The following is a 26,277-nucleotide window of genomic DNA, read 5'->3' as shown; positions in this document are numbered from 1 at the left end:
CTCACAGGAGTACAATGTAAAATAAAGTTCCAGGCTACTCCCAGCTTTCTAGCAAGTTCATTTCTCCCTGCAGCAGTAGGATAAATCTTCCAGAGTTCTTTGAAAACCATACTATCCTGTTTCACTCTCCCTGATCAATCACAAGGCTCACCTCAGTGACTTCCTGGTTCTTCTCTAATGAGCCCATTCTTCCCAGCATATTGTTCAGTTGCTAACATGAAAACAGTCTATCCAGTTCTTCACAGCAGATCATGATGGACAGAGGTGGTGGACAGAGGCGATGTGCACCTGCTTTTCCAACAGGAAGCTGGAGACCCTAGTGGATGGATTTGTATTGGACAGTGCAGTCCTCTTCTGCGGAGACCTAGAGAGGACACCGCACCACCATACACCGCCAGACCGGCTCAAGGTTGCCACCCAGGTCAATGCTGTTTCCACAGTCGAGAGGAACACAAAACAATGTCAATGACCTTCTGCATTCTGCGAGAGTAAGACGTCATCTTCTCTCTACCATGTCACACTCACTCCAACTCTGCTAATGTGACCACTTCCCAACGAGGCTTATGGTCTATCACTCACTATTTCATGCACACCCCTCATTTCTCAATCTCTCCCACATCAACCCCCATCACGACCAACCCTGCATGGACTCTGCACTATCTCTTCACTCACTCAGGCACCTCAACATCTTTCCCCCAACACTAACAGCTTTGGCAGACACTCCCATATAACTCCATCCCTCCCTTTGTCTCATGCCAGCAGCCTATAACAAAGCTAAATGAGCCAAGATGGATTGTGAAGTGCCTGATATCCATCACCTCAGCCTTCATGAGAAGAAGATTGATGCCATAGCAACCATTCCTATGGTGATGCCAAGACCTCCATTCTCCAGCAGCCAAGTAGAATAATTGCTCTGTTCCTTTCCCATTAGTAGATTATTGCTCTGTTCCTTTCCCATTACTTACACTGTGAATGTACTCTCAAGAAGTGGGAATTTTAGCCCCTATTTTCTAACGTATTCTATCTTTTGTGTCAGCAGGCACCAATGGAAACCGAACAGTCTCTGCCATCAAAAAGGGAGTGCCACAAAACATCTCCTCCTCCACCTCAGAGGAAGAAGCCACAAATCCCTCAAAGGAAGCACCTCTAGTATCCTGCAATAACTTGGATGAGGAAAGTGAAGGTACTATCACCAGGTTTGAGAATGACTCAAAAATAGATGGGAAGGCGGGTAGTGAGGATGAAGCAAGGAATTTGCAGAGGGATACAGACAAGTTAAGCAAATGAACAAAGACTTGGTAGGTGGAATATAATGAATTTGAATTTGAATTAACTTTTTTGTCCCATACTCAAATGAGTACAATGAAAAGTTTACAAGTCACCACTTACGGTGCCATCTTTGGTACAAAGGTACCTAGGTACAGATTCTTAAGTAAAATTTCTTAAGTAAATTAGAAAAGTAAGGAAATAAAAAATCCAACATTACAGATCATAAGAATAAATTAGAAAATTAAAGACATAAGTAGTTCAAAATAACAGTCCATCCAACTCAGTCCAAGGCGGCTCCTAGCTTTATAGTCCACTCTTGGTCTTGATTCCAATCGACCCCACACTTCACTTTGAGACTCTCGAGAATCTGGAGTTATCTCAAAGCTGGAAGTCCATGCAGAGGCCACACCGGGCTGAGAAACCACCACATCGGGCCGCTGAGAGACAGCCATGACAGGCCGGAAGACAACTGTAATAGGCTGAGACACCACCACACCGGACCACTGACAGAGCCCTGCGTGAGCTGTTGAGAGACCACCATCATGGGCCAGGAGACAGCCACAATGGGCTGAGAAACTACCACACTGGACCGCCAACAGATCACTGTGCGATCCACTGAGAGACCACCACGATGGGCCGGGAGGCTGCCACTCCGAGTTGAGAAATTGCCATGTCAGGCCGAGTCCACACTGAGGCTGGAAGTTGAGGACATCACAGAAAAGAAAGAAGGAAGAAAAAAACACGAAAGAGAAAGAAAGGAGAAAGAAAAGAAACAGATGGAGTGGACGAGCTCCAGCTAAGGAGTCCTTCTCTGGCGCCATCTTGGAATAAAATGTGGTAAATGTGATTATGATTAGATTAGATTCCCTACAGTATGGTAACAGGCCCTTCGGCCCAACAAGTCCACACTGACCCTCCAAAGAGTAACCCACCCAGACCCATCCCCCCTAATTAATGCACCTAACTCTATGGGCAATTTAGCATGGCCAATTCACCTGACCTGCACATCTTTGGATTGTGGGAAGAAACCGGAGCACCCGGAGGAAACCCAGGCAGACATGGGGAGAAGGTGCAAACTCCACACAGACAGTCGTCCAATGCTGGAATTGGACCTGGGTCCCTGGCACTGTGAGGCAGCAATGCTAACCACTGAGCCACCGTGCACTTTGGCAGAAAGAAGAGAAGAATTAAATATTATTTAAGTAGGAAAAGACTGTAGTAAACTACAGAACAATGGGATTTGTTCTTGCCCATGAATCACAAAAAGCTAGCATCCAAGTTCACCAGGTAATGGGGAAATGGAATGTTGACCTTTATTTCAAAGGGAATGGGGTAGAAGAGTTGTGAGGTTTTGCTAAAACTATACAAGGCACTAGTCAAACTGCAGCTGCAATACTGCAATACTCTTTACCGTAAAAGGCTGTTCAGTCTGGATCAATAAGTATATTCAAGGCTGAGATGGACAGATTTTTCATCAGAATGGGAATCAAGGGTTACGGGGAAAAGACAGAAAAGTGGAATTAAGAATTATCCAATCAGCCATGACCTCATTGAATGGTGGAGCAGACTTGATAGGCTGAATGGCCTACGTCTGCTCCTACGTCTTATGGTCACCCCTTAGCCACCTCAGATCTTGACAGCTGGGTAGCTAGATTAGTATTGGGAGCACATGCTGGTGAACACTACCACATCTCTGAATCCAGGACAAACAGCCCTAGGTGACGGACAGTCAGAGGACAGCCAGAGACTAGGCACCGGCTCAGCCGCAGATGGCAGATCACCTGACAGTGTCAGCATTTAACAAGTTTATGTTTGTCAGAGACACTGGACAAACTGATTCAAACATTGTAGCAATCCACCAATGCAGTTTGTACCATGCTGCCTTGGCAGGCCAGTGCCTGGCTGGCTCCATAGACAGCTTGGTGGCTGCCATGGAGATCCAGGCCACAGCACCCTTATGGCGTACTGGATATGCACATAGACAGGGACTTCATCACCCATTCGGAACTGTGAGAAATTTGTGAACCTTGCTGGGATTAAATGGAACGTATGACATTGCTAACTTCATCAGCGTGTTACAACGACATGTCTACACCAAAAGTACAGCATGTCCCTTAACTAATCATAAACACAACTGAGTTGCCTCCTCATTCTTAATTCTTCCAACACTTGCACAATATAACCCAAAGTCAACATGGTTTTCCCTGTAAGCTTCTCACTACTCACTTGACAGAGGAGGAGACTGCAACCGAGTCCCCCAGACTATTTGTTTAGAACATAGAACATAGAACGGTACAGCAAGGTACAGCAAGGTACAGCAAGGTACAGGCCCTTTGGCGCTTGATGACCTTTTATCCTACTCTAAGATCAAACTAACCGACATACCCTTCATTTTACTATCATCCATGTGCCTAACCAAGAATCGCTTAAATGTCCTTAATGTCTCTGACTCTACTACCATCGCTGGCAGTGCATTCCACACACCCACCACTCTGTGTAAAGAACCTACCTCTGACCTCTCCCCTAAACCTTCCTCCAATCACCTTAAAATTATGCCCCTTTTTGATAGCCATTTTCGCCCTGGGAAAAAGTCTCTGGCTATCCATGCTACCTATGCCTCTCATCATCTTGTACACCTCTATCAAGTCACCTCTCACCCTTCTTCGCTCCAATGAGAAAAGCCTTACCTCCCTCAATCTTTCTTCCTAAGACAACACCTCCAGTCTCGGCAGCATCCTGGTAAATCTCCTGTGCAACATAACCTTGCAGCTCTTAAACTCAATCCCCCTGCTAATGAAAGCCAACACACCATACACCTTCTTAACAATCCTATCAACTTGGGTGGCAATTTTGAGGGATCTATGGACATGGACCCCTCTGTTCCTCCACACTTCAAGAATCATACCTTTAGCCCTGTATTCTGCATTCAAATTCAATCTTCCAAAATGAAACACTTCACACTTTTCCAGGTTGAATTCAGCCTAGTTCTTCATCCTGTCAATGTCCCATTGCAATTTACAACAGCCTTCCACAACTATCCACAATTCCACCAACCTTTGTGTCATTGGCAAACTTACTAACCCACCCTTCCAATTCCTCATCAAAGTCATTTATAAAAATCACAAAGAGCAGAGGTCCCAGAACAGATTCCTCTGGAACACCACTGGTCATGAGCTCCAGGCTGAATACTTCCCATGTACTACCAGCCAATTGTGTATCCAGACAGCCAAATTTCCCTGTATCCCATGCCTCCTTACTTTCTCAATGAGACTACCATGGGAAACCTTATCAAACACTTTGCTAAGATCCATGTACACCACATCCATTACTCTATCTTCATCAACGCATTTTGTCACATCCTCAAAGAATTCAATAAGACTTATGAGGTATGAGCTGCCCCTCACAAAGCCATGCTGACTATTTCTAATCAAACTATGGTTTTCCAAGTAATCTTAAATCCTGTCTCCCAGAATACTCTTTAATAATTTGCCCACAACAGACTTAAGACTGACTGGTTTATAATTCTCATGATTATCCCTCTTCCCTTTCTTGAATGAGGGAATAACATTTGCCATCCTCCAATCATCTGGCACTACTCCAATTGACAATGAGACTACAAAGATCATCACCAAAGGTGCAGAAATCTCTTCCCTCACTTCCTGTAGTAACCTTGGGTATATCCTTCCTGAAGAAGGGCTTATGCCCGAAACGTCGATTCTCCTGTTCCTTGGATGCTGCCTGACCTGCTGCGCTTTTCCAGCAACACATTTTCAGCTCTATATCCTGTCTGGCCCAGGGAACTTATCTATCCTTATGTTTTTCAAAATTTTCAGCACATCCTCTTTCTTAACATTAACCTGTTCAAGCATATCAGTCTGTTTCACGCTGTTCTCACAAACAACAAAGTCCCTCTCACTAGTGAATACTGAAGCAAAGTATTCATTACAGACCTCCCTTACCCCCTCTGTCTCCAAGCACAAGTCCCCTTCACTATTCCTGATCAGCCATACCCTCACTCTGGCCATCCTCTTGTCCCTCACATATGTGTAGAATGCCTTAGGGTTTTCCTTAATCTTACATGCTAAAGCTTTTTCATGTCCCCTTCTCGCTCTCCTAAGTCCATTATTCAGTTCCTTCCTGGCTAGAGGCCTCTCTGATCCTTGTCTCCTCAACCTTAAGTAAGCTTCTTTCTTCCTCTTGACTAGATTTCCACATCCCTTGTCACCCAAGGTTTTTTCACCTTCCCTTCCCTTCCTTACCTCAGTGCGATAAACCTATCCAGCACTATCAGTAAGTGCTCCCTAAACAACCTCCACATTTCTGCCGTGCATTGTAATTCCTCTCCCCCAATTCAATATATTCCTATACCGTCTGCTTCTATCCCTCTCCATGAGTACAATAAAGGTTAGGTAGTTGTGATCACTATCACCAAAATGCTCTCCCACTGAGAGATCTGACACCTGGCATGGTTCATTGCCAAGCACCAAATCAAATATGGCCTCCTCTCTAGTCAGCCTATCTACATATTGAGTCAGGAGTCCTTCCTGGATACACCTGACAAAAACTGATCCAGCCAAGCTATTTGAACTAAGGAGATTCCAATCAATATTAGGGAAGTTAAAGTCACGCGTGATAACAACCCTGTTACTTCTGCACCTTTCCAAAATCTGCCTCTCAATCTGTTTCTCCATGTCTCTGTTGTTTTTGGGTAGTCTGTAGAAAACTTCCAATAAAGTGACTGCTCCTTTCCTGTTTCTAACTTCCACCTGTACTGACTCAGTCGACGAACCTGCCTTGATGATCTCCCTTTCTGCAGCTGATAAGCAATGCCATTTGCCCACCTCTTTTACTTCTTCCCCTACACATCTAAACCCTGGAACATTTAACAAACATTCCTGTCCCTGTGATATCCAAGTCTCCGTAATGGTCACAACATCATAGTTCCAAGTATTGATCCACGCTTTTAAGTTCATCACCCTTATTCCTGATACTTCTTTTGTTAAAATAGACACACTTCAAACCATCACACTGACTACACCTTTGCCTATTGACTGTCTGTCCCTCCTCACAAACTCTTAGCATGCTGTATTTAGCTGCATGTTTCTGAAGTCCTGCTGATGCACATCTGCTGTTTCTCGCAGATCACTGGTAACAGTCAGCATTGTATCCATGTCTTCAGGAATACAAGGAGTGGAAGACCACATTGAAAAGGGGGAGGCTGAAAACTGTATAAAAATCCCCTATAGCTTTTTTGATTAGATTTCCTACAGCGTGGAAACAGACCCTTCAGCCCAACAAGTCCACACTGACCCTCCGAAGAGTAACCCACCCAGACCCATTTCCCTCTGACTAATGCAGCTAACACTATGGGCAATTTAGCATGGCCAATTCACCTGACCTGCAGATCTTTGGACTGTGGGAGGAAAGCGGAGCAGCCAGCGGAACCCCACACAGACGTGGGTGAGAATGTGCAAACTCCACACAGACAGTCACCTGAGGCTAGAATCTAACCTGGGACCTTGATGCTGTGAGGCAGCAGTGCTAACCACTAAGCCACCATGTATCCCCTGTATCTTAGTTGACTGATATGCCTGGAAGTACTGCCATGGACGCAGACATTCCCGCTGGAAAAGTTCTTGCATGTTCTAAACCCGAACCCACAAGTGAGTGTTCATTCATCCATATTTCGATTCCCTTAAGCTATTAGTCCTTTGTTCACATATTCTGTCATTGGAGAATTGAGCTGGCAGCACTGAATCAAATCTGTGATTGTCTGAAACATGTTCCAGGAATCATCTTGCACATTGCAAGACATGGCTTTTGCTATTGAATTTGTACAAAGTTACCTGGGAAATATGATCATGGAGGCAGAAGATCCACTTGTACCTCACTTTGATACATATTTCACCTGTTGCAGACATCAGCATCAGAAATATTTATCCCTGGATTTCAAATATGGGAGGAGAGAATGCAATTCACAGCTTGAGGGAGGCAAAACAAATCAAGTTGGCAGCAGTGAAGCAGGAGGAAGAAGACTGCAAGCTGGATTACAAGCCCCTGCCAGATATTCTCTCATCAGCCCATCTCTGAAGCAGGTGGGACTTGAACACAGGTCTACCCGGCTCAGAGAGAGGGTCACTACTGCTGTACCTCTAGAGGACCTAAGCCATTACCAAATGCTAACTTCCAGTCAGAAGAAGGGTCACTAGATTCTGCTTTCTGTCCACATACCTACCAGATCTGTTGAGTTTCTCCAGCAATTTCTGTTTTTGCTAACTTCTGGGACTGGTTTTAGCTGGACCTATCAACAAATTGAAGCTTCTTTCTCACTGCTCTAAATTCAACTTTTCTTTAAAGCTGAAAACCATTATTGGTTAACTGCAATCCTTCTTGGAGAGGGTGGCTGGAGCATTGGCTTTGATTCTCATGTCTTAATCTCAGTCCTCTACCTAGTTCTTATCATAATAATAGAAAGTAATAGAAGCAGGTGTAGGTCATTTCACCCACCTAGCCTGCTCAGGCATTCATTAAGATCATGGCTGATCTATCCATCGTCTCATCTCCTCCTTCCTGCATTATCCCCATAGTCCTTAATTCCCCTACCCTGCAAAAACCCATCTGATTGTGTCTTGAATATATTTACTGAATCTTCCTCTACTGCTTCTTTGGGCAGAGAACTCCATAGATTCACTACTCTCTGGGAAAGCAGTTCCTCTTCATCTCTGTCCTAAATCTATTCCCCCTAATCTGAGTCCCCCAGTCCTAGTCTCCCTCACCAGCGGAAACAACTTGCCTGCTTCTACCTTTTCTACCCTTTTAATAATTTTATATGTTTCTATAAGATCCCCTCTCATTCTTCGAAATTCTATCGAGTACAATCCCAGGCAGTTCAGCCTCTCCTCATTGAGTAAACCCCTCATCTCCAGAACCAACCTGGTGAACCTCCTCAGCACTGCCACCAAAGCCAGTATATCCTTCCTAAAGTAAGGAGAGCAAAACTGTACACAATTATCCAGGTGCAGCCTCACCAACAATTAGAGCAGACCCTCACTTCTCTTAAATTCAATCCTTCTAGCAATGAAAGCCTATATTCCAATTGCCTTCCTGATTACCATTGCACCTGCAAATCAACTTTTAGCGATTCATGTACAAGCACTCCTAAGTCCCTCTGCCCAACAGCATGCTGCAATCTATCACAATTAAATAATACTCTGACCTACTATTTTTAATTCCAAAATGGATAACCTCACATTTACCAACATTGTACTCCATCTGCCAGACTCTGCCCACTCTCTTAACCTGTTTAAATCTCTCGGCAACCAATTCACATCCTCTGCACAGTTTGCCTTTCCACTCAATTTAGTGTGGTCAGCGAACTTGGATACGTTACATTCGGTCTCATATATATCATGAACAGTGGTAGGCCCAACACTGAGCACTGTGACACCCCAACCAGAGAAACATCCATTTATCCCAACTCTCTGCTTTCTATTGGTTAGCCAGTCCTCTATTCATACTAGTAGTTAGGCTTTGGCAGAAGCACAAAATCTGATGCTTTAAAAATCACACTCTGAATCCATTTCAATTGCATTTTCCAGATTGGATTGCACCTTGAGCCAGGACTTTGTAATATTTTCACTTGGTCCTTCACAAAGAGGGATTGAAGCACACCTCCAGCAACAGCATCACAGGAACCAGCAGGAATGAGGAAGTTACCTCGCAGGATAACTCATCAGCTGTGCTACGTAGCTGAACCACTCCTGAAGAATCAGATGGTTCGGATATCCGTCGCTACAACATTCCTAATACCTGATGGAGATCTTCCAGATGGACCAGCAAACCTTCACAGGGAGGAAGCAGAGAGTTATCTCACTTCCAACTCCCACAAGTGAAAAAGAAGATCAAGGCTTAGTTTTATATGATGACTTTCATGATCTCAGGACATCCTAAAATATTTTATAGACAATTCAATAATTTTGAAGTAACAGCCAATTTGTGGATAGAATACCATCACAAACAACTGCAAAATAAATGACGAAATGTTGACTTGTTAAGAAACAACTATTGGTCCAGGAGTGGAATATTCTTTTGTGCAATTAGATAGCTGATTTTGTAAAAAAAAAACAAGAACTCCTGCTCAAAACATTGTTTCATTCTAAAAGCAGCAAGAGGTAGAATTAGAAAATGACCAGAGATGGAAGTGACACTGAAGTTCAGGGAGCATAAAAGGTTCCAGAAGGGTCTGAGGGCCAATTCTTATCATAAAGTGAGTGAGAGTTCATGAATGGTCACAACATGATTTGAGGAAAAACCTGGTTAACAGGAAGAGCGTCTGCCTCTTGGGAAGATATCGGAGAGTGTGACAGTTTGTGACAGTTTTTATAGAAGCTGAGGAGATTTCAATTGTCTGTTTGGATCATTCTCACACAGAGATTTCTGCTCTCGATATGTTGAAATAAATATACTAATTAGAAGAATGTATAATTTTAAATTTTCTCTCACTTTTCCTGTCAGAAATTGTATCAATGTCTTTGTGGTCATGTTTGCATTTATTCATGTGCCATCAGAATGTTTTATCTCCGAGCATGTCAGTTAAGAGGTGAGGAATCCTCTCATAATTCCCCATTTGAAATGTTGATACAGAAAGCATGATTTGCCAAGCACCTCCCAGTAAGGGAACACACCCATTGTCAACACATTGGAAAATTGGAGTGTCTAAATTTAACCAAAAAATCAGTATTTTAAAAAAAGAGGTAATACACAGTCCATAAAACAATTGTCAGGAATTGGAATTACAAGTAAATATTGGGAGCTGGGTTTGGAAAAGCATACAACTGGGAATGGAATTTAAAAATTATCCAGGGTTAGACTTCAGTTTTAAAAAGCATCACAACATAAGTGGAATTTAAAGGAATACAATCACACGCACCATCTTTGGCCTTAAAAAAAGGACCATACTGGCAATGTCATTTCTAAAAAAAACAATAATAATAAACTGGAGTGAGATATGAGAGCAAACAGCACGAAGAGGACTTAAAGAAGACACCAGGTGTGAGAATTAGGAATACACTGGAAGTGGGACAAAAAGAAACAGGATGTGAGAATGTTTGAAGAAACAAACACCAATTATGGGATTTAGCTATTACTCAGCCCAGAATCCTGAGTCAAGGAGCACATGGTAGACCAGTTAAAAGCCATAGTAAAAATGCTGTTCCAAGCTCCCACGTCAGAACTAGTTTCAAAATAAGAAAAGGGTGTAGGGCTGACCCTTCTATTTTTTGGTTAAGGGTGAGCGACATTGGGTTTGTTTAGAGCAATTCCCACAACAAGGCCCAGCAAAATTTCTCACCATACGTTACCTCATCGATCTCATCAGTTACTTTCCACACCTTTATGGTATCCCTCACATCTAATTCTAGCCCTGTCTTACCACATGTCATTCCCAAAATGACTCACAACTCAGTGGCTATCCGCAAATACACCGGCATCCCTTGCACTGTGCCACTTTTGAAAGTCCATTGTATATCCGGATATACACTGTCAGTTTGGAGCTGCCCTGTACAGCTATAGAGTCATAGAGTGATAACAGCACGGAAATAGACCCTTTGGTCCAACCAGTCCACGGAATCCCAAACTAAACTAGTCCTACCTGTCTGCTCCTGGCCCATATTCCTTCAAATTGTTCCTACTCATGTATCTACTGAAATGTTTTTAAATGTTATAATTGTACCCACATCCACCACTTTCTCAGGATGTTCATTTCTACATGTGAACAACTCTCTGTGTAAAAAGTTTCCTCATGTTTTTTTTTAAATCTCTCTCCTTTCACCTTAAAAATGTGCCCCCGAGTTTTGAAATCTCCTATCCTAGGGGAAAGACAACTACCATTAACTCTATCTATATCTCTTATTATTTTGTTTACATTTACTTTGAAGATTGCATACGAGGGAAATCAGTGTCATGTGTTATGGACCAGACCAAACCCCCTCAACATAAATTAAGAAGATAGCCTAGACTCCAATGTTTTCTTATTATTAAAGGCAAATGTAAGGTGTTATGTTCCAGATGCAATTCGATGGTCAGACTACCAGGCTTGAAGTAAAACACACTTTACTCTTACATTATTGTTAAATACAAACAAAAAGAAAGAAGAATTGGGATAACGTAACTCTTTTGGAAAACTTAAGAGAACAATAGATTATTTAACTACCAGACAGCAACTGTTCCAATACTGTAACATTCCATAAGGACACCCTTAGCAAAGACAAACTCAGTAAAATAGGTCGTCTCACATGCAATTCTCCTCTCCAGGAGAACAGAACATCAAGAGATGCATCAGTATTGTTTCAGTCTGAAGCAGGCTTTTGCTATTCACTGTTTTATAGCGGAGTTAACAGATGCTCTTATGACGAGAGAGGGAGCACAGTGTATTCTGCCTGATAAATAAGAAGTAGGAAAAGTATTCGTATTGCTTTGTCACTGTAGCAGACTTCCTTATGGTTCAGGGTGCCATCAATGGCACCATGTGGTCTTGAGGATGCCACATCTCAATGCACCTTTTGGCAACACTTGGTAATGAGCTGGAACTCAATGGCATGAGGGTGGTATAAACAGAAATAATAAATGATTTTGGAAAGAATTTGGGTAGGTACTCAAAGGAAATAAACTTGCAGGGCTATAGGGCTTGAGTAGGATGTGGGACTAGCTTGTTTGCTGGTTGATTTGCAGCATGGACATGATGGGGTGAATAGCCTCATCTTGTGCTCTAAATGATTCTGTGACCGTTTCAAACGTTACCACTAGTGGTACATGCAGTTGGAACATGACCATACTCAACACATGCTGGTGAATGCCACCATCTTGGCAGCAGTCATAATCCTTTCAGTCTGTACCAGTCCAGATCAAACTATGGAATGACTGCAGGGTGATAAGGGCTCTCCATCTTGCAGCTAGCTCCTGATGTCAGTATGAGGCACATAAGCAGCATGTGTGCAATGTGAGTCATTCACCACATGAAACATCTTTAAACGGACCATTGGAATACTGAGGTGATGGTACGACAGATTGAACTGCTGGAGAATGCTCCCCTATCCTTCCCAATAGATGCCAAAACACTTGGCCTAATTTATCATAGTCTGCATATGCTTGACAACATGATCATAAGAACATGGCCTTTGCTGCTGGAATACAACAACCAACTCAGAAGAGCAGGAGCTGGTGAAGAAAAACGGTCAGTCTGTTCTCCAGCACTGTGTTACATTTGATTCCTCACGAGAACAAAGAGAGATTTAGGAATTGGAGACAGCTTTTTTTTAAAATCTGGACATCCCATTGCTGTGGGGATAGATTGATGGGGATTTTATTTTCATTTTGGGGTTTTTACTGTATAATTTCTGACAAAAACAGTTAGGTTAGATTGGGATGTTGGTTTGGGGTGGACAAGCTGAACCAAAGGGTTTGTTTCCAAGGTGTATGACTCTTTGTCCATAACCATGTCTTCAGCCTCCATGCATAAATCCCTTTTTCAGTGCAACCAATTTCATTCGTCCTCTTGCTTTTTACTATGTATATGCCAATAAGAGACTTTTGGATTATTTTTATGTTAGCTACCAGTATCATCTCATAGCCTTCCTTTACTTCTCTCATTTCCTGTTTGAACTTTTTGTATTGAATCTGGTCCTCACACGTATTCTAAACATGTCAGCTATCATACACACTATTATATTTTGCTTCTCTGGTACTTACTATTTCCGTTATTTAAACTGGTCTTGGGATATGAACATCACTGACAAGACTATCATTCATTGCCCATCACTAATTGCTCTTGAGCAGATGGTAGTAAGACACAGTCAGTGACTTGCTAGACCATTTCAGAGGGATGTTAAGAGTCACCTACATTGCTATGTCCCTGGAGTCACTTGCAGACCACAGCATGTCAGAATGCCAGATTTTCTCTCCTGAAGGTCATTTCTGAACCTGATGAGTTTTTATGACAATCCAGTAATTTCGTGGCCATTATTAAGGAGATTTGCATTTATTCCAGTTAATAGACTATTAATCTACTGATTAAATTTGCTTCATCTGACCTCCATGGTGTATTTTGAACTTATATCTCCAGAGCGTTAGTCCACTAATGTAACACTGCTCTGTGCCATCATTCCCCACCTGTAGGAATGAAATTCACAGTTTCAATTGTTCCCCTCCTGCATAAAGCTCATGAAGGTCATGCTGTGGTAGAAGGTGAGCTGTTGCATTTGTGAGGCTAAAGACAAAACAGCACGAATCATCTAGCAAATTACAGCAATTCGCAATTCACGGGGCATCGTCTGCTGGTAGACTTACGTACATAAGATAGCCATTAACCCCAATGTTTCTAGAATCAAATTCTGGGCAGTCATATCCTAACTCAAGCCCTGCAAAGAGGCTGAAAAGGAACACAGTTTGCAAACTAGAATCTGAAAAATGATATATACCACCCAAATGCTCAAGCCAACATCTACCTTAGTTTAGATCAGAGTGGTGCTGGAAAAGCACAGCAGGTCAGGCAGCATCCGAGGAGCAGGAAAATCAATGTTTCAGGCAAAAGCCCTTCATGAGGAATCAGCAAACTTTTAATACAGCAGGCAGGCACCACTGGGACTTGAACCCAGGATCTCCTATTTACTAGGCAGGCACTTTAACCATCTAAGCCATGGCACCATCTATTTGCTAGATAGGTGCTTTATGCAAGCAGCATGTAGAGATCTTTTGTTTGCAGCATGTTATGCATTTATTGCTTGTTACATATAGTAGACCACAGGGCATGTACATTTTAAAATGGCAACAATACACAGTGCTCTTCTAAAACATTACATTCCTGTAACTTTGGAAAAACACATAAAAAGTATTATCATTACGTCCATACCTTCCTGTGCTGCAACCCAGAGTCAAACTGGAGGGTGGCCTTAAGTGGACTGTTATCCTTTGCAGGATTTTGACCAATAGTGTCTCCAAAAGTTTCATTAAAATCATCTGCTGTATCCATATGGTACAATCATTTCCCTCCCTCCTCAAAAATAACCTAGTTTTTAGGCCTACTAGATCTAACTTGTGACCCCAGTGCATTCTCAGCATGTCACGCAATATGTGCTGGCAGTCCCATGTTTCTGCAAAATTAACTGACCCCACAATGAAACATAAGGTCAGCTCATTGCATTACAGGTGCACATACCGCCCCTGGGGGCATGATTGAATTATCATTCCGGATGTGTAACTGGTGGAGTTTAATAGCTCACCAGGTATATTGGTTGAAAACACAACAGGATTGAACCAGTCCTCAGATACAAAACGATGTGTTTTATAAACAGGAACAAAAGAAAGTCATTTGGCAGAAAACTATCTGAACTCTAGATAGACTTCCAGTGATAAAAGAGATTCAACAGGACACTCACTTATTCTATTAGAATACTGATTTTGTTTAGGAGCCTGAGAACATTGTACAATTTCTTTTTAATTTTATTTTTATACTGCTTACAGTCAATTTATAGTTTTCTGAAGGAGTAATGGAATGCAACAACTTCCTCCAGATAGACCCACACCATGAAGTAAATGTCAAAATAGCAGCTAGTCAGCTGCAGTATCCTGGTACATTTTGCTCTGTTGGTGAAGATGTACCACAACAACAAACAGATGATGGATAATTGTACTTTAATATAAAAAAACACAATCAGGATCATGATGAGGAAATATTGTAAATTATTGTGTTCAGCGTGCCCTTAAATGTGAGCAAATATCTGCAAGAATTTTAGTGTATAGGGACGTTTGCAAGAGCCAGATGGTGAGCATTATGGAAGCTTGTGATGAATCTGTAAACAGACTGCCCAGATTTCTCTGTGCAATTTTGTAAGAGCTGGCTGGACTGGAAATATCTGATCCTTACATCAAGAATTAATTAAGTTAGAGCTACCATCTAGCCAACAAGAACTAAAAGCTGAAATTATGTAAACCTATAATCAATCCTAATAACTTCAAATAGGACATAGCCTATATTTCATAAACTTTAACTGCATATAAATAATTACATTTATACTATTACCATTGATTTTTACGACCCTGCATAATATTAATTTTATGATATTAGGTCATTTCTGAGTACACGGAAAACGCATAAAAATTCTGCCTCATTGTAACAAACAGGACCACTCATCCCACTATTTCATGCTTTTTCTGCTGATCATTTTCAAATGTATATATAAATTCCACCCATAGCATCTCCTACATTGTCTGGTTTATTTGAACTGTTTATACTGTTTTTCAGCCTGTTTTGTGATTAGTCATTGCTTTCTAGAGACAATAGACCTTGGTTTCTGCCTTGTGTCAAGCACACAGGTATTATTAAACCTGACATTTTGGCAGCTTATTGGTGCTTTTAATCACATTTTGTGCATTTGAAAGTTAGAGGTCACAGTTTGAGCACTTATCTTACAGAAATCAAAACAGCTCTGTTTAGAACTTAACTTGATCCAAAATTATTTTCAATATTCATGCTTTGCGATTTGATGGTGTCGCTTTGCTAAATGTGATTGAGCTGAATAAAAGAGATTGTAACAAATCCTACTTATGTCACAGGAAGAGCTGCAATGGAGCAGAAGTGAAAGCAGGAGAAGTTATAATGGGGTTGTGCATTATAAAAGATTTAATAGCACAGCACTTGGAAAACAGTGACAGGATTGTACAGTCAGCATGGATTTGTGAAAGGGAAGTGATGCTTGACAAATCTGCTGGAAATCTTTAAAGATTAGCCAATAGAGTTGATAAGGGAAAGTCATTTGGTTTGTTTACTTGAACCTTTAGAAGGCTTTCGATAAGGACCACATGTAAAATTATCATGTAAATTGAAAGCACATGTGATTGGGGTAGTGTACTGACATGGAGAGAGAACTGGTTGGCTGACAGGAAACAAAGAGTTGGAATAAACAGATCTTTTTTCCAAGTGGCAGATAGTGACTAGTCAGGTACCACAGGAATAAGTGCTTGAACCCCAGCTATACACAATATATATTAATTAGATGAGAAATAACCATAATAACTCCAAAGGTGCAGATGATACAACTCTAGTTGGAAGGGTGAACTGTGAGGAGGGTGCAGAGATGATTCAGTGTGATTTGGACAGGTTGAGTGAGTGTCAAATGCAAGGTGGACAAAGTATCATGTGGATGAATATGAGGTTATCTACTTTGGTATCAAAACAAGAAGGCAGGTCATTCTCTGAATGATGATAAATTTGGAAAGGGGGAGGTGCAACGACACCTGTATCCTTGTACACCCGATGCTGAAAGTAAGCTTGCAGATACAGCAGGCAGTGAAGAAGGTAAATTATGTCTTTTTTTATTTGATTTGATTTATTATTGTCACATTTATCTAGATATAGTGAAGGGTTTTGATCTGCATGCAGTACAGGCAGATCATAACACATAAATATGGTTGAACAGAGTGAGGAATACCAAGTTACAGCTGCAATGAAGGTGCACAAAAAACAAGATCAACATTAGATTTGAAATTTGGGAGGTCCATTCAGAATTCTAATAACAGCAGGGAAAAGACTGTTCGTGCACCTGTTGGTATATGTTTTTAAGCTTTTGTATCTTCTGCCTGATGGAAGAGGTTGGAAGCGATTATAACTGGGGATGGAGGGGTCTTTGATGATGTTGGCTGCCTTTCTGAGGCAGCATGAAGTGTAGATGGAGTCAATGCCTGGAAGGTTGGCTTGTGTGATGGACTGGGATTGTGTTCATAACTCTCTGTTTCTTACAGTCGTGGGCAGAGCAGTTGCTGTATCAGGCCATGATGCATCTGGCTAGAATGCTTTCTATGGTGCATCTGTAAAAGTTGGTGAGAGTCTTTATGGCTTTTATATTGACAGGATTTGAGTACAAGAGCAGGGATGTCTTGGCATAATTGTTTAGGGCCTTGGAGAGACCACACCTGGAGTATTATGTGCAGTTTTGGTCTCCTTATGAGGAAAGATGTTCTAACTATGGAGGTGGTGCAATGAAAATATACCAGACTGATCTTGGGATGGCAGGACTGACATATGAAGAGAGACTGGATTGTTTAGGATTTTTTCACTGGATTTAGAAGGATGACGGGGTTCTCATAAAAACACATAAATTTCTAAAGGGACGAGATAGGATAATATAGAAAAGATATTCCCTATGACCAGGAGCCCAGAACCTAGGGTCACAGTCTAAGGATATAGAGTACGCCCTTTAGGATGGAGATGAGGAGGAATTTCTTCACTCAGAAAGTGATGAGCCTGCAGAATTCTTTGCTACAAAATGTGGTTCGGGCCAAAACATTGAACGGTTTCAAAAAGGAGTTCAATATAAATCTGAGGGCTAAAGGGATGAAAGGATATGCAGAGAAAGTGGGAACATGGTATTGATTTGGACGATTGACTGTGATCATTTTGAATGGTATAGTAGGCTCAAAAGGCAGAATGGCCTACATCCATTCCTATTTTCTGCTTTTCTGCATTCCTATTTTCTGTTTTGTATTTTCCATGTGAAAATTTGATTTTGAATTAATTCAAAATCATTTCAAAATACTGGGAATGAAATTCACCCTGAAATGCAGTACAAAATGAAGTTGTAGTCGTTTGTATACTCCATTATACTCTCATTTGCACTTACTTCAATGGAAAAGAAAATGGCATGGAGTGAAAAATGATGGCTGGATCACTATCACCCATTTTGTGCTATATGCCTAACAAAAGGTATTAATAACTGACTTTCAGTCATGTAACAAGCTCATCTGTTGCTGAAACCCCCAGCCACGAAACTGTTCCAAGGTACTCCTGACTAGTTTCCCACCTTTCGACCTTCCTAAGCTTGAACTCATCCAACACACTGGGCCCTGGTCATGATTCCACGGCATCACAGAGTCCCTACAGTGTGGAAGCAAACCATTCGGACCATCAAGTCCACACTGACCCTCTGAAGAATATCCCACACCCTGTCCCATCCCTGTTACTCTGCATTTATCATGGCTAATCCACCTAGTCTGCACATCCCTGGACTATGGGCAATTTAGCATGGCCAATCCACCTAACTTGCACATTGTTGGACTGTAGGAGGAAACCAGAGTACGTGGAGGAAATCCACACTGACACGGGGAGAATGTGAAAACTCCACGCAGACAGTCACCCAAGGGTGGAATTGAACCAGCTCCCTGGCACTATGAGGCAGCAATGCTGATCACCCCCAAATATGCCTATATCCTAACTCATAATTGCCCTTGCCCAATGGCCTTCAATGGCTCTTAATTTAAGAATTCTTACCTTTGTTTCAAATCATACTAAAGTTTTGCCCCTCCCTATCTTTATAACCTACACCAGCTCTACAATTCTTAAAGATCTCTAAAATCAGGAATATTGAAGATTTCGGAGTTGGGTAAGAATAGAGATCTTTAAGAATGTCCGTACCATTGATCGCCATGCATTCAGCTGCCTGGATCCTAACCTGTGGAATACTGTTCCTAAACATTTTTGCCTCTCCACCTCTCATTCCTCTTTTCAGAAATCTCATGAAGTCTCATGTGGTTTGGTGTCAATTTATGTTTGATAACTCTCCTGTGAAGTTCCTTTGGATCTTTTTTCCTATGGTAAATTTAACATATAAGTCATTTGTTTTTGTTATTCTTGAAACTTGAAAGGCAAATAGGTTAGATGATTTTTGACTGTTGAATTATGCCATTTTATGTCATCCTGCTCCCAATATATTTTAATTTGGCTTGCATCAGCTAAATTAGAACAACATGGTGCAAATAGGAAACAGAGCTAAAAGTCTCAAAATATTTATGACTTAGGACTTAATCTTACCTGTGGCCACTTCTGTTCAAGTTTTTATACAAAATAACTAAAATTCACAACTTCAAAAATCTCAAAATATTACACAAAATATTAAATTTACTAAATTTAAGGCTAGGCAGACACTGATATTGCTGAAAAAAATAGGCTATTTTGTCTAACATGGGGTAGAGCTTCTTGAATTTTGTTGAAGCTGCACTCATCCAAGCAAGTGGAGAGTATTCCAATACACCCTTCATTGGTGCCAATACACCTCTGATCTCTTCTTGGTTGCCATAGTATTTACATGATAAGCCCAGTGTGAATTTGTAATGTTACTGCTGCTGAATTTCAAGGAGAATTGGTTGGATTTTGTTTTTGTTGGAAATGAACATTGCCTGGCATGAACATTGCTTGCCACTTACGAGTCCAAACCTATTTGTTATCCAGATCTTGTGCATATGAACAAGGATTGCTTCAGTATCTGAGGAGTCGTAAAAATTGCAATCATCAGTCAATATACTTCAGGTAGAGGCAAAGTCATTGATGAAGCAACTGAAGATGGCTGATCTCAAATGTTATCCTGAGAATTCTTACAATGATGCTCAGAGAAATGGCTGAGATAATTGACCTCCACCAACCAGCTGAAGGAATGCAAGCTTCAACAACTGTGAGGGTCTCACACCCTGCTGGAACCCTCCTCCCTCCCCATCTCTGTGTCCCCATCCCTTCCCCCAACCCCAATATCTTTGTGCTGGATGGAACTCCAACTAATTAAGATTTTTTTCCACTGATTCATATTGTCTTCAATTTTGATAGTACTACTTAATGCTACACTCCTTCAAAGGGCTGCTTTGATATTAAGGAAATTTACGGTTACCATTACCTCAAGTTCAGTATTTTTGATCACGTTTGGACTAAGGAGAGAATGATTAACCCTGGCAAAACCCTAACTGAGTGTAAGTGAGCAAGTTATTACTGCATACATGACACTTTGCTGATGATTGGGAGTTGACTAAAAGAAGCATTGCTGACTGAACTGGATTTGTTCTGCATTTTGTGGACCTGAGAAATGTTCTACGTTGTTGGACACATGCTATAAAAGCTGTACTGGAACAGCTTGGATAGAGGTGTAGCAATTCTGAAGCACAAGTCTTCAGTGCTACTGCCTGTGTTGTCAATGGTTAATAGGTATATACAGTCTTTGATTTATCTGTATGTTTGGTCAGTTCTTGATCTCACTGGAATTGAATTGTCTGTGCTGAAAACAGGCACCTGTGATGCTAGGGATCACAGGAGGAGGCTTAGATGAATTATCCACTCAGCACTTCTTGCTGAAAATCGTTACAAACATTATAGCCTTATCTTTTGCACTGATGTGCGCGGGCCCCTCATCATGGAAGATAGGGATATATGTACAGCCTCTTTCTCCTGTTAGTTGCTTACTTGTATGCAAAACTTGTATCATTCACAGCTGACTGTGGCAGGGCTGCAAAGGTTTGATCTGGTCTGTTAGTAAAGGGATTGCTCAGTCCTGTCTATTGCATGCTAGTTCCCTGCTAAGTATGATGTAACATAGACAGAATTGCTGGAGGAACTCAGCAGGTTTGACAACATCAGTGGAGACAAGGCAGAGTTAACGTTTTAAGTCCAGTGACCCTTCCAGAAGATAGAAGCAGGTGGTACGGGGTTGGGGGATTATGAGAATAAAAGCTGCAGCAGGAAGATAAGAGGAGAGTCAGCTAATCATAAAATTAGTAACCTGATGTTCGATGGTGTGGTCATGGTCCTGAAGGAGATAGGAGGAGGTGTCTGAATGATCCTCAATGTAGAGGTCAGTATGCCAGACAACAACAGCACCACCCTTGTCGGCAGACTTGATGACAAAGTCAGCGTTGGAAGTGACAGCCTGGTTCACTGGGAGATCGGTTCGAATGTGTAAGGGGGTCAGAGAGGTTAGGGCAATCGATGTCAAAATGACATTTCTGGGTGAACAGGTCAAGAACAGATAAAGGTTAGAGGGAAGGGTCCAGGTGGAGGGAGAGTGTTGGAGGCAGGAGAATGGGATCTGCAGGTCAGGGACAGGACTCTTTTCAAAGGCATGGGCACAGAGGCCAAGGTGACAGAAGAAGTGTTCAATATCATGTCATGTCCGAATGAGGTGGGGTGCAGAGGGATAAAACTAAGATCTTTGCTGAGTTCAGAATGTTCAGCATTAGAGAGCAGAAGGTCAGACAGCATAGTAAATACACGACAGGAGGTGGGGTTGGGGGAAGGGATGGAGACACAGAGACGGGGAGGGAGGAGGGTTCCAGCAGGGTGTGAGACCCTCACAGTTGTTGAAGCTTGCATTCCTTCAGCTGCAATGCATATGGGATGTATCTGAGCTGGAGGCAGCCTGAGGTATGTGAAGCAGCTGTGGAAGCAAGTTTTGGCAAATACTATGTCAAATGGTAGGTGCGACAATGAAGGCAATGATGGTGAATAAGAAAAAATATTAGAATTAAAATCCCGTCAGAGACACGAGCAGAACTTCTTCAAGTGAGTTATACGTCAAAGAAACATAACAATGAGTTGAACAGTAAAATAAAACAAAGAACTGCGGATGCTGGAAATCTGAAATAAAAACTAAAGTCACTGGAGAAGTTGAGGCATATGGCCCAGGGTCAACTAGACTTGAAAAATATTAACTCTGCTTTTTCTCCATAGATGCTGCCAGACCTGCTGAGTTTCTCTAGCACTTTCTGTTTTTGTTCAGGTATGCATGTAGTCCTGTGTTATAATATCAGCAGGCCAGTACCCTGCTATTGGATGTGCCTGGGGCTACTCCTAGCAAGCACTTCTATACTTCTCATTCAACCTTTTCCTGCTAGAGAGATGGACGTGAGAAGGAATATTCTGGAAGAGTGGTGCTGGAAGAGCACAGCAGTTCAGGCAGCATCCAAGGAGATTCGAAAACGACGTTTCGGGCAAAAGCCCTTCATCAGGAATAAAGGCAATGAGCCTGGAGCATGGAGAGATAAGCTAGAGGAGGGTGGGGGTGGGGAGAAAGTAGCATAGAGTACAATGGGTGAGTGGGGGAGGGGATGAAGGTGATAGGTCAGGGAGGAGAGGGTGGAGTGGATAGGTGGAAAAGGAGATAGGCAGGTAGGACAAGTCAAGGGGACAGTGCTGAGCTGGAAGTTTAGAACTAGGGTGAGGTGGGGGAAGGGGAAATGAGGAAACTGTTGAAGTCCACATTGATGCCCTGGGGTTGAAGTGTTCCGAGGCAGAGGATGAGGCGTTCTTCCTCCAGGCGTCTGGTGGTGAGGGAGCGGCGGTGAAGGAGGCCCAGGACCTCCATGTCCTCGGCAGAATGGGAGGGGGAGTTGAAATGTTGGGCCGCGGGGCGGTGTGGTTGATTGGTGCGGGTGTCCCGGAGATGTTCCCTAAAGCGCTCTGCTAGGAGGCGCCCATTCTCCCCAATGTAGAGGAGACCGCATCGGGAGCAATGGATACAATAAATGATATTAGTGGATGTGCAAGTAAAACTTTGATGGATGTGGAAGGCTCTTTTAGGGCCTTGGATAGAGGTGAGGGAGGAGGTGTGGGCGCAGGTTTTACAGTTCCTGCGGTGGCAGGGGAAAGTGCCAGGAAGGGAGGGTGGGTTGTAGGGGGGCGTGGACCTGACCAGGTAGTCACGGAGGGAACGGTCTTTGCGGAAGGCGGAAAGGGGTGGGGAGGGAAATATATCCCTGGTGATGGGGTCTGTTTGGAGATGGCGGAAATGTCGGTGGATGATTTGGTTTATACGAAGGTTGGTAGGGTGGAAGGTGAGCACGAGGGGCGTTCTGTCCTTGTTATGGTTGGAGGGGTGGGATCTGAGGGCGGAGGTGCGGGATGTAGACGAGATGCGTTGGAGGGCATCTTTAACCACGTGGGAAGGGAAATTGCGGTCTCTAAAGAAGGAGGCCATCTGGTGTGTTCTGTGGTGGAACTGGTCCTCCTAAGAGCAGATCCTGCGGAGGCGGAGGAATTGGGAATACGGGGTGGCATTTTTGCAAGAGGTAGGGTGGGAAGAGATGTAATCCAGGTCGCTGTGGGAGTTGGTGGGTTTGTAAAAAATGTCAGTGTCAAGTCGGTCATCATTAATGGAGATGGAGACGTGCAGGAAGAGGAGGGAGGTGTCAGAGATGGTCCAGGTAAATTTAAGGTCAGGGTGGAATGTGTTGGTGAAGTTGATGAATTGCGCAACCTCCTCGCGGGAGTACGAGGTGGTGCCAATGCAGTCATCAATGTAGCGGAGGAAGAGGTGGGGAGTGGTGCCGGTGTAATTACGGAAGATCAACTGCTCTATGTAGCCAACAAAGAGACAGGCATAGCTGGGGCCCATACGTGTGCCCATGGCTACCCCTTTGGTCTGGAGGAAGTGGGAGGATTCAAAGGAGAAATTGTTAAGGGTGAGGATCAGTTCGGCCAAACGAATGAGAGTGTCGGTGGAAGGGTACTGTTGACGATGTCTGGAGTGGAAAAAACGGAGGGCTTGGAGGCCCTGGTCATGGTGGATGGAGGTGTAGAGGGATTGGATATCCATGGTGAAGATGAGGCATTGGGGGCCAGGGAAACGGAAGTCTTGGAGGAGGTGGAGGGCGTGGGTGGTGTCTCGAACGTATGTGGGGAGTTCCTGGACTAGGGGGATAGGACAGTGTCGAGGTAGGTAGAGATGAGTTCAGTGGGGCAGGAGCATGCTGAGACAATGGGTCGGCCAGGGTGGTCAGGCTTGTGGATCTTGGGAAGGAGGTAGAACCGGGCAGTGTGGGGTTCCCGGACTATGAGGTTGGAAGCTATGGGTGGGAGATCTCCTGAGGTGATGAGGTTCTGTATGGTCTGGGAGATGATGGTTTGGTGATGGGGCGTGGGGTCATGGTCGAGGGGGCAGTAGGAAGAGGTGTCCTCGAGTTGACGTTTGGCTTCAGCGGTGTAGAGGTCAGTGCGCCAGACTACCACTGCGCTCCCTTTATCCGCTGGCTTGATGGTGAGGTTGGGTTTTGAGCAGAGGGATTGGAGGGCTGCGCGTTGTGAGGGCAAGAGGTTGGAGTGGGGGAGGGAGGTAGACAGGTTGAGGCGGTTAATGCCCCGGCAGCAGTTGGAAATGAAGAAGTCGAGGGCAGGTAATTACTTAGATTAGATTAGATTAGATTAGATTAGATTACTTACAGTGTGGAAACAGGCCCTTCGGTCCAACAAGTCCACACCGCTCCGCCGAAGCGCAACCCACCCATACCCCTACATTTACCCCTTACCTAACACTACAGGCAATTTAGCATGGCCAATTCACCTGACCTGCACATCTTTGGACTGTGGGAGGAAACTGGACCACCCGGAGGAAACCCACGCAGACACGGGGAGAATGTGCAAACTCCACACAGTCAGTCGCCTGAGGCGGGAATTGAACCCGGGTAATAGGCCAGTGTGGGGTGTCCAGGTGGATGCAGTGTGTTGGAGGTGGGTAAGGGGTCTTCGGAAGGTGGGTGGGAGTCCTGATTGTGAAAGTAAGCTCGGAGGCGGAGGCGACGGAAGAATTCTTCGACGTCACAGCGTGTATTAAATTCATTGATGTGTGGGCGGAAGGGGATGAAGGTGAGTCCTTTGCTGAGGACTGATCGTTCGTCCTCAGTGAGGGGGAGGTCAGGGGACTAGTTCCACCACAGAACACACCAGATGGCCTCCTTCTTTAGAGACCACAATTTCCCTTCCCACATGGTTAAAGATGCCCTCCAACGCATCTCGTCTACATCCCGCACCTCCGCCCTCAGACCCCACCCCTCCAACCGTAACAAGGACAGAACGCCCCTGGTGCTCACCTTCCACCCTACCAACCTTCGCATAAACCAAATCATCCGCCGACATTTCCGCCATCTCCAAATAGACCCCACCATCAGGGATATATTTCCCTCTCCACCCCTTTCCGCCTTCCGCAAAGACCGTTCCCTCCGTGACTACCTGGTCAGGTCCACGCCCCCCTACGACCCACCCTCCCATCCTGGCACTTTCCCCTGCCACCGCAGGAATTGTAAAACCTGCGCCCACACCTCCTCCCTCACCTCTATCCAAAGCCCTAAAGGCTTCCACATCCATCAATGTTTTACTTGCACATCCACTAATATCACATCCATCAAAGTTTTACTTGCACATCCACTAATATCATTTATTGTATCCGTTGCTCCCGATGCGGTCTCCTCTACATTGGGGAGACTGGGCGCCTCCTAGCAGAGCGCTTTAGGGAACATCTCCAGGACACCCGCACCAATCAACCACACCGCCCCGCGGCCCAACATTTCAACTCCCCCTCCCATTCTGCCGAGGACATGGAGGTCCTGGGCCTCCTTCACCGCCGCTCCCTCACCACCAGACGCCTGGAGGAAGAACGCCTCATCTTCTGCCTCGGAACACTTCAACCCCAGGGCATCAATGTGGACTTCAACAGTTTCCTCATTTCCCCTTCCCCCACCTCACCCTAATTCTAAACTTCCAGCTCAGCACTGTCCCCATGACTTGTCCTACCTGCCTATCTCCTTTTCCACCTATCCACTCCACCCTCTCCTCCCTGACCTATCACCTTCATCCCCTCCCCCACTCACCCATTGTACTCTATGCTACTTTCTCCCCACCCACACCCTCCTCTAGCTTATCTCTCCACGCTCCAGGCTCACTGCCTTTATTCCTGATGAAGGGCTTTTGCCCGAAACATCGATTTCGAAGCTCCTCGGATGCTGCCTGAATTGCTGTGCTCTTCCAGCACCACTAATCCAGAATCTGGTTTCCAGCATCTGCAGTCATTGTTTTTACCTCGTGAGAAGGAATATGTTACAATATATTTGAATGATGTGGTTGTCATATTGTATAGCTGACAGTGTGTGCAACTGTGAGATGTGGAAGTGAGACTAGCACCAGTGGTATGTGTGAAAATGAGGTGAGCCACATGAATGCTAAGTTTGTGTTCTGATTGATAGATAGCTGTGTTAATAGATTGTTGGTTGCAAAGTGATGGGTGTATGTTACATTGACATTTTGTGAGGCTAACAGTTCAGTTAATAGGATATGGCATTTGAAGAGTCCTTTACTGAACTTGCTCAATCATATAAGGTAATTGAACTAATGCAACAGTGTATCCAGTCCTCAGGGCTAGAATTGTGACATTAGTC

The 26,277-nt window shown here is 43.6% G+C and overlaps 1 non-coding gene across 1 annotated transcript; it reads right to left on the bottom strand.

Annotated features, from left to right (window-relative positions):
- Positions 1-13,894: 13,894 nt before the first annotated feature.
- Positions 13,895-13,968, bottom strand: trnat-agu (transfer RNA threonine (anticodon AGU)). Its single transcript has one exon. It is a non-coding gene; the product is annotated as a tRNA-Thr (tRNA).
- Positions 13,969-26,277: the final 12,309 nt, after the last annotated feature.

This window comes from Chiloscyllium plagiosum, unplaced genomic scaffold (genome assembly GCF_037043375.1).
Source record: "Chiloscyllium plagiosum isolate Xiang-an unplaced genomic scaffold, Cpla_swu_hap1 HiC_scaffold_7, whole genome shotgun sequence".
Taxonomy (NCBI): domain Eukaryota; kingdom Metazoa; phylum Chordata; class Chondrichthyes; order Orectolobiformes; family Hemiscylliidae; genus Chiloscyllium; species Chiloscyllium plagiosum.
Note: the sequence above shows the minus strand (reverse complement) of the source record. Positions and strands in the feature narration are given on the sequence as shown.